General features: G+C 37.3%; 1 long non-coding RNA gene across 1 annotated transcript; it reads left to right on the top strand.

Annotated features, from left to right (window-relative positions):
- The first annotated feature begins 226 nt into the window (after positions 1 to 226).
- On the top strand, positions 227 to 5,753 carry LOC133270001 (uncharacterized). The gene is made up of 4 exons (XR_009743636.1): positions 227 to 361; positions 2,386 to 2,522; positions 3,774 to 3,903; positions 4,743 to 5,753. It is a non-coding gene; the product is annotated as an uncharacterized LOC133270001 (long non-coding RNA).
- Positions 5,754 to 6,584: the final 831 nt, after the last annotated feature.

The following is a 6,584-nucleotide window of genomic DNA, read 5'->3' as shown; positions in this document are numbered from 1 at the left end:
GTAGCTCTCAGTGACAACGGTGTGGACGCAACCTGTGACTTGGGAGATATTATCATCATGTATTAACGGTGGGTATTTTGCACATTCTTCGATGCTAGCAGCTATTGAGATGGGCTACACATTAGATGCACTAATGTTCTGATCTGTGGTTGCATTTTCTCAATTTCTGATTTGTATATGGCTGTATCTACAGAAATCCTCACTTCAATCTGCTTTGCAGAGCTTAAGAAAAATCAAAATATCACTTGCTGTATCCCCAACAAGATACTCTGCATAAATTATAGGTTGATGTGTGGTTCATTGATACCTGTTTTCTACTTGATAAAGGTGCATTGCAACACCAAGACCAAAAGTTGGGTGGGTATAATAATATTAACAATCGTTCTTGCTCTGAAAAATACTTTAGGGTGATGAGGAGGAATGTTTTGGAAAGTTAGCTTTCTGTATCTTAAAGGGCACTTACATTAAAGTTTCTAGTGGTGATTACACTCCCATTACATTCTGCCTGACTAGTGTTGATTGCATTATTAAGTGATGATTGAACTTCTGGAATTGTTATAATGTATGTACTGTTGGTGCATGACGTGGTGGAAAGCAGTGTCCTTCTACCTCCCAGTTCAGGACTGAGCAAATAAATGCACTGTGCAGTTTTGAGTGAATACTTGCATTCTGTTCATGAATCTATGTCTCTGCAATTTATTTAAAGATAAACAACTCCGGTTGCTTCCAACACTTCGCCTCTTCTCTTCAAAATTATTTGGCAAAAGAATGCTTTCTCTTCTCTGGCAAGTGGTGCTCACCAACCTATACAACCTGTCATTTTCTGAGAGCCCAGCTGGGGAGCAGATAGGATGGAAGCCTGTCATTTAGGGGCCTCCTGGACATTTGGGCTACAAATGAAAGAAAGGTCCAGTTTCTTCACATTGTATTTTATTTTAAACTAACAATTTGTTGCCTTATTTAAATAAAATACTTATTAAATTATTTTAAAATGTATTTATTTAAATGTAAAATGTAAAAATGTTACTAAGGCAGTTCATACATAGATTCAAGTACAACAGTCTGAAAAAGTACATGTTATAAAGCGAAAGTATTATCTAGTGTAGAAACAGTAAATAAAAAATAATTCTTTGCATATGGATCTGACCCTTCAGTAAAATATACCCTATTGTAAAATGTTGTTGAATTTATACTTTTGAAGAATCTAAAAGCTTAAGGAGTCACCTTTTGGGTACACATAGCAAATAATACAGTTGTCTGCCACATATTACTTCAGTTTGGCAGCAAAGCCAAAGATTATGGGCTTGTCTACTTGTATCAGCAGAACACTAAGGCTAACACTGAATTTTAAGCCCATTCTTATATTTCATTGGCTTCTGAACTGAAAGTTTCACTTGAAACATATGCCTGTGTGGTTTGCTGAGTAGTGGTGAACCCAAGGATGCTTGAATGCTTTTGTGCTTTTAGGCCTAAATTGAGAAGTGTATCTGGAATGTAGGATGTTTCAAGCAGAGTCAAATATGTTGCTGGTTTGACAGATCTGAAATTCAACTTGTTTTTTAGCATAGCAGTGTGGTTTTGTTGGGGCGGTCTACTTTGACTTATAGAGTTTTATGCTTGCGTAAAGACTCTCTTTTATGCTTCTCCTTTTAAAAAGAAAAGCAAACAGATTTAAAGAAAACCCACACCCCAAAACTGAAAAAAGAAAGAACAGCTCTTGCATAACTCTTAATGGAAGCGCTGTGCTTTGTTCCAAGGTTTAAAAGGAAGATTGAAACAAAAGAAAGACCAGTTAATAGAATGTAGGATGTTTAGGTAAGATGAAGTCAATTTTCATCTATGATGAAAATACGCACTGTCTAGCAAGCATAGTCTGAAGAAGACATAATAACTAATAACTTATCTGCACCTGGGTTATTAGGATAAATCTGCAGATAGATACGTGTATAATGGAAGCTTCAAAAGCTGCAAATATGATGTGATAAATGATTCAAAGTACAACACATTAGCTTAGATTTTAATGTTTCTAGAATGAATGAAACAATACATCTATATGCCACAGCCATATTATCATAAATGTATTTGCCAAAATATAAGACGTAAATTGTACTTAAATTTAGTAACTTGTGATGGTATGCTTGAATGTATCTTTGTGATTAAATGTGAGCAATTGGTCCTTTAAGGTAAAGGTCTGTGTATGTCTGATTAATCAGATTGAAATGACAGGGCGGACAGCTCATGCCATGCCTAGTTATCAGAATGATTGATTTTAGTCGATGCTGCTGGATGAAAAAATATCTGTTAATAACTACAGCTGCAAAACTCCTGATGTCACTGATAGCACAAATCACTTCTCACGTTCTGTATTATCTGGCTCATTTGCAGATACGGAGCATACAAACTGATCCATTGGAATGCAAAATTATAACATACAGATTTATGCAAGAGGGATGACTGCAAAGTGCGTTGCGTGAGTAGTGTAAGAAGCTGAAAATTGCTGCTGTTGTAGCTGTCATAGACATGTTATTCTTTGGTATGTGTGGAGTTTTTGCTGTCAGGCTTTTATCCTGTAGATTGTTTGTGCTGTACTTCTCTTCCTGCTAAAAATAGAAAATCAGTCACTGAACCTGGATGCTATTAAGTATTCTTAGAATAGTTCTTAACTAACTTGGTTGATTTGCTCTTTCTGATGAGAGAACATTTAGTTGTTTACTACAGGCTCTGGACAAACATGTTGTTCCAAAATCAACAAATGAGATTATAAATTGCATTGCATCAACAGAATTGTTTACTGTAGGTATATTCCTTGCCATATAATATTTATCTGTTTAGGTGGTATATCTTTATTTTGAGAGATCTGGAGCTTATCTTCATCAAACATTGTGTCTTATCTGCATTTTGCAGTTATTAACAGGGAATGTGGGTGTCTTATGGACCTCAGAGGAGGAGGGGGACAACAAATAATCTTACGTGTTTGGTAGGATGTGCTTTTCTTGCATTCTGTCTGTTTACTACTGTGTGTAAGAGTCTGCCCTTCCCATTTGTATGGCTTTCTTTTCTCCCCCTTCCCATTTGTTCAAGGTGCTTAGCACCCAAAGGTAGAATAAGCCATTTTTTTATTATTATTAATTTTTTTCCTAGCCTCTCATATCCATAAATGGCAGAATAAACACAGGTCTGAGAGAAGTGCAAATCCTTTTACATCAGTGTTAACTGGTTCTTCCCCTTCCCCACTAATTCACCCTTTGTTGTTCTAAATCCAGCCTCTTACCCGGCCTTTCTCTCCTAGCCTTTTATCTGCCATTCCCCACTGGCCTAAACCAACATATTTCATATACCTCCAAACACAAAAATGCAGGTTCTTATAGTCCCCTGCCACTGCAAAATTCACAAATGCATCCATTTTCAGGAAGCACATACAGTGGTGATCTGAAATGCTGGGGTTCTTGCTTTCTTGGAATGATAAAATTGCCCTTTCCTCTTTCAAGCTTCTCCCTTCTGCTTTGTAGGCAAGTTCTTCAACTCAAAAATGTTTATCTAAAGAACCCCAGACTTGTTGAATACATATGTTAGTTCTTCATGCTGCTGTTTAGTTATGGCTGGTATTCTGCAGAAGACCCTAGTGTGGTCACAATGTGGTCACATAAGTCTCAACATCTTATGGATATAAATGATAAGGAAAAAAACATTAACTTACAAGAAAGCAGAAATGATTCTTGCTTAGTAGGTTATTAAAGCATTACTGTCATTATTATTTGTTCTTATTTCTCCAGAGGACCTCGGACTTGATTATGATTCCATTGTGGTAAGCGCCTCTATCAATCACAGGGAGATCAAGTCCTTGCCTAAAGATGTGCATATAAAGATACCCCATACAGCAGCATGCCCTGAAGGAGCTTAATGGTAATTTCATAGGTGCTAAATATATTGAGTTCAGGTAGACTGGTATGTTTCTGAAGTCTGATGTATTTCAAGATTAAAACTTCTATTTACTTATTTTACTTATTCCTGTTATTCTTCCAGGAATAGCTGTGATGTAGAAACGAGAGACTTGCCTGTCTTTCAGAGCTGCAACCTTCTGAACTTCAGATATTGCCCTTCTATATGTTGAGAAGGCATGTGTGAGAATTCTGTGTTAGATGCCTTCATACAAGAAATGGAAAACTGGGGATGAATCCTTGCCACTACTTTACTTTACTTAGGAATTTACAGATGAATCATCCCTTACTCTAAAAGTAATGACATAGTTAGATAATAAACTTTTGCTATTCAGAATGGACCCAGTTACCCTCTAAATGGGTAATTAGTTTGAAATGCTGCTGGCCACAGATACCTACAATTTACATTCCCTTGCTTTCCTTTCTTACAAATAATGAACATTTCACTAAACTGCAAACACGCTTTTGTCTTCTGTTCAAGCAAAAGAATAAGAGCTGAATTTAAGCATGCTCGTGTGTGAGGGGTGCTCCTGAGTTCAGCGTTTGATTTGTTTGCAGTGAGAACTAAGAAGATATGTTTAAAATACTGCTGGTTGTACTTATGTGTGAGAAGAATCCCAGCCATGAAAGAATCTGAAGGAGGAGGAGACAGGAGTTTTTTGCTTCACTCTTTTACTAACATCAGTAAGCTATTGATTTGGCCATAAGATTGAGTGAAGATGCACCACCTAAGGAATTTTAGATAGAAGGTCACAGTTTAACACTCAGTGCGGGGCATACTTATGCATCTGTTCCATTTCACAGGGCATCCGCTCCATTTCCAGGCAGAGCTGCAGGACTCTTCATGTATAAATAAATAACCTGGTGTAAGACAGATTATGTTCCTCGGATATCAATCACTGGTAAATATTGTGTTTCTACTCATGAAGTAAGAATAGTAAATGGAAACTCATGAAGATTTCAGGTTGCCATTATATTTACAGTCCTGGGCTCACTGCTGAGAATTATTGGATGTCTTTGCCTCTGAATATGGGCTGAAAGCTTCAGTGGGATACTCATTCCTTGCTTGCCTCTCAGACTTTCAAATCAACATTAATCTTGGTTCTTATAACCCTACTTCTGAATCACTGTAAATAATGCAAAAAGCTGCCAGATCTTTGCCAGTTAGGCTCAGTAAGAAACAAACCCCCAAACACAACCTTTCCTGATTCTTTATCTGGCAAATGGTTTGGGCCAAAGTGAGTATTGTGTGAGTATTGTGTGATTACAGGGACTGATTGCACTGGGGGAAAAAGGGAGAAAATATGACAAGAAAAGCTTTGGAGTGCCTTCTAGTAGATGCATGATGGAAGGACAATCGTTTCATTCCCCTTCCTTCTAGCTGGCCATTACCTCTTTTTCTGTCAGCAGTCAGACATCCCCTATTTTCAGCCGCAAGTAACACATCCCTGTATGTGCTGATATCAAGAGACAAGGTTGGTTCAACCCGGGATTATTGACATCTTTCTGTGGCAGTGACTCCAGTTTCTTCACAGTCTGTTTGTGTGCTTCCCTCACCAGCCCCTCTTTTCCACTGACTGAAACAGAGGTGAGAGATTGTTTACAACATTCAGGAACTCTGTATTGGAGACTGTTGGTATTTTGAAAGAAACCGCAGTTGGGTGTTCTGAGCCTAAACTCTGATATTTTCCAATATAGATACAGCTGCTGTTTCATTGCTTATGAATTTTGGCATATTAAAAAAAAATTCCAGTCATGTTTCAATCTTTTTTCTTATTATATTCCATTCTGTTTATTTTTAGAGGAGAAAAATATAGTCGGAATATATACATTCTTTGTTTTTCCTTGTTCAGTGTATCAACAGCTTAGACTGTGATCGTTTTTAATAAACGGTCAGAATAAGGAGGAACTCAAAGCTTGCTAAGTACTTGTTTATTTTTAATCATTGTGGTAATAGGGACGCATTTAGGTAGATAGGTGTGGATATTTGTTAACCTTTTCCTTCTTGACATAACTGCTCTTATTTTAGGGTTAGATCTTTTTGTTCTGTAGCATCCTCATTTAATAATGAAAAGACGCTCACAAACAAAAGTAGCCCAGCCATGGAATGGTATCAGCAGAGCCAAAACCATCTCAGCCAAAATGGCAGCCAAGGGGTATGCAGCACTTCATTAATCTGGTTTGGTCCAGGTACCCTGGAAGTAGGCCTAAGGAAAATCATTGCAACTTGGCATAGCTAGCTTTATCCTTCATGAGCTTTAATGTGGAACAGATGTATGTTAAGGGATGATTATTTTCGACTTGAGTACAAGGAATATGATATTTTTTAAGTCCTCCTTTTAATTCCATTTTGACTTACAGCCACCAAAAATTTGATTTCAGTTTGTCTCTTCCTGACAAGAATTTGTGTTTTCTGCAGTAATGTTCTACTCCATACAGCATCACAGTTAGCACACCACGGGCTTCATGATGGTAGGCCTCCTGAATATTCTGACAAGATTGCTTCAGGTGACACTATTAGTTCCTATTACAGAGTAAATTTCCAGATAAGGAGAGATTTGTCTTACCACAAAAATGTACAACATTTTCAAATGTAGAAATTGGAAGCTTATTTTTGCTACTTGTATGAAACAGTCACCTAGGAGA

Source organism: Pezoporus flaviventris, unplaced genomic scaffold (genome assembly GCF_033815535.1).
Source record: "Pezoporus flaviventris isolate CSIRO_AGI_PZ_B2104156 unplaced genomic scaffold, CSIRO_AGI_Pfla_v1 ptg000016l, whole genome shotgun sequence".
Classification (NCBI taxonomy): Eukaryota; Metazoa; Chordata; class Aves; order Psittaciformes; family Psittacidae; genus Pezoporus; species Pezoporus flaviventris.
This window is presented reverse-complemented; position numbering and strand designations above follow the sequence as displayed.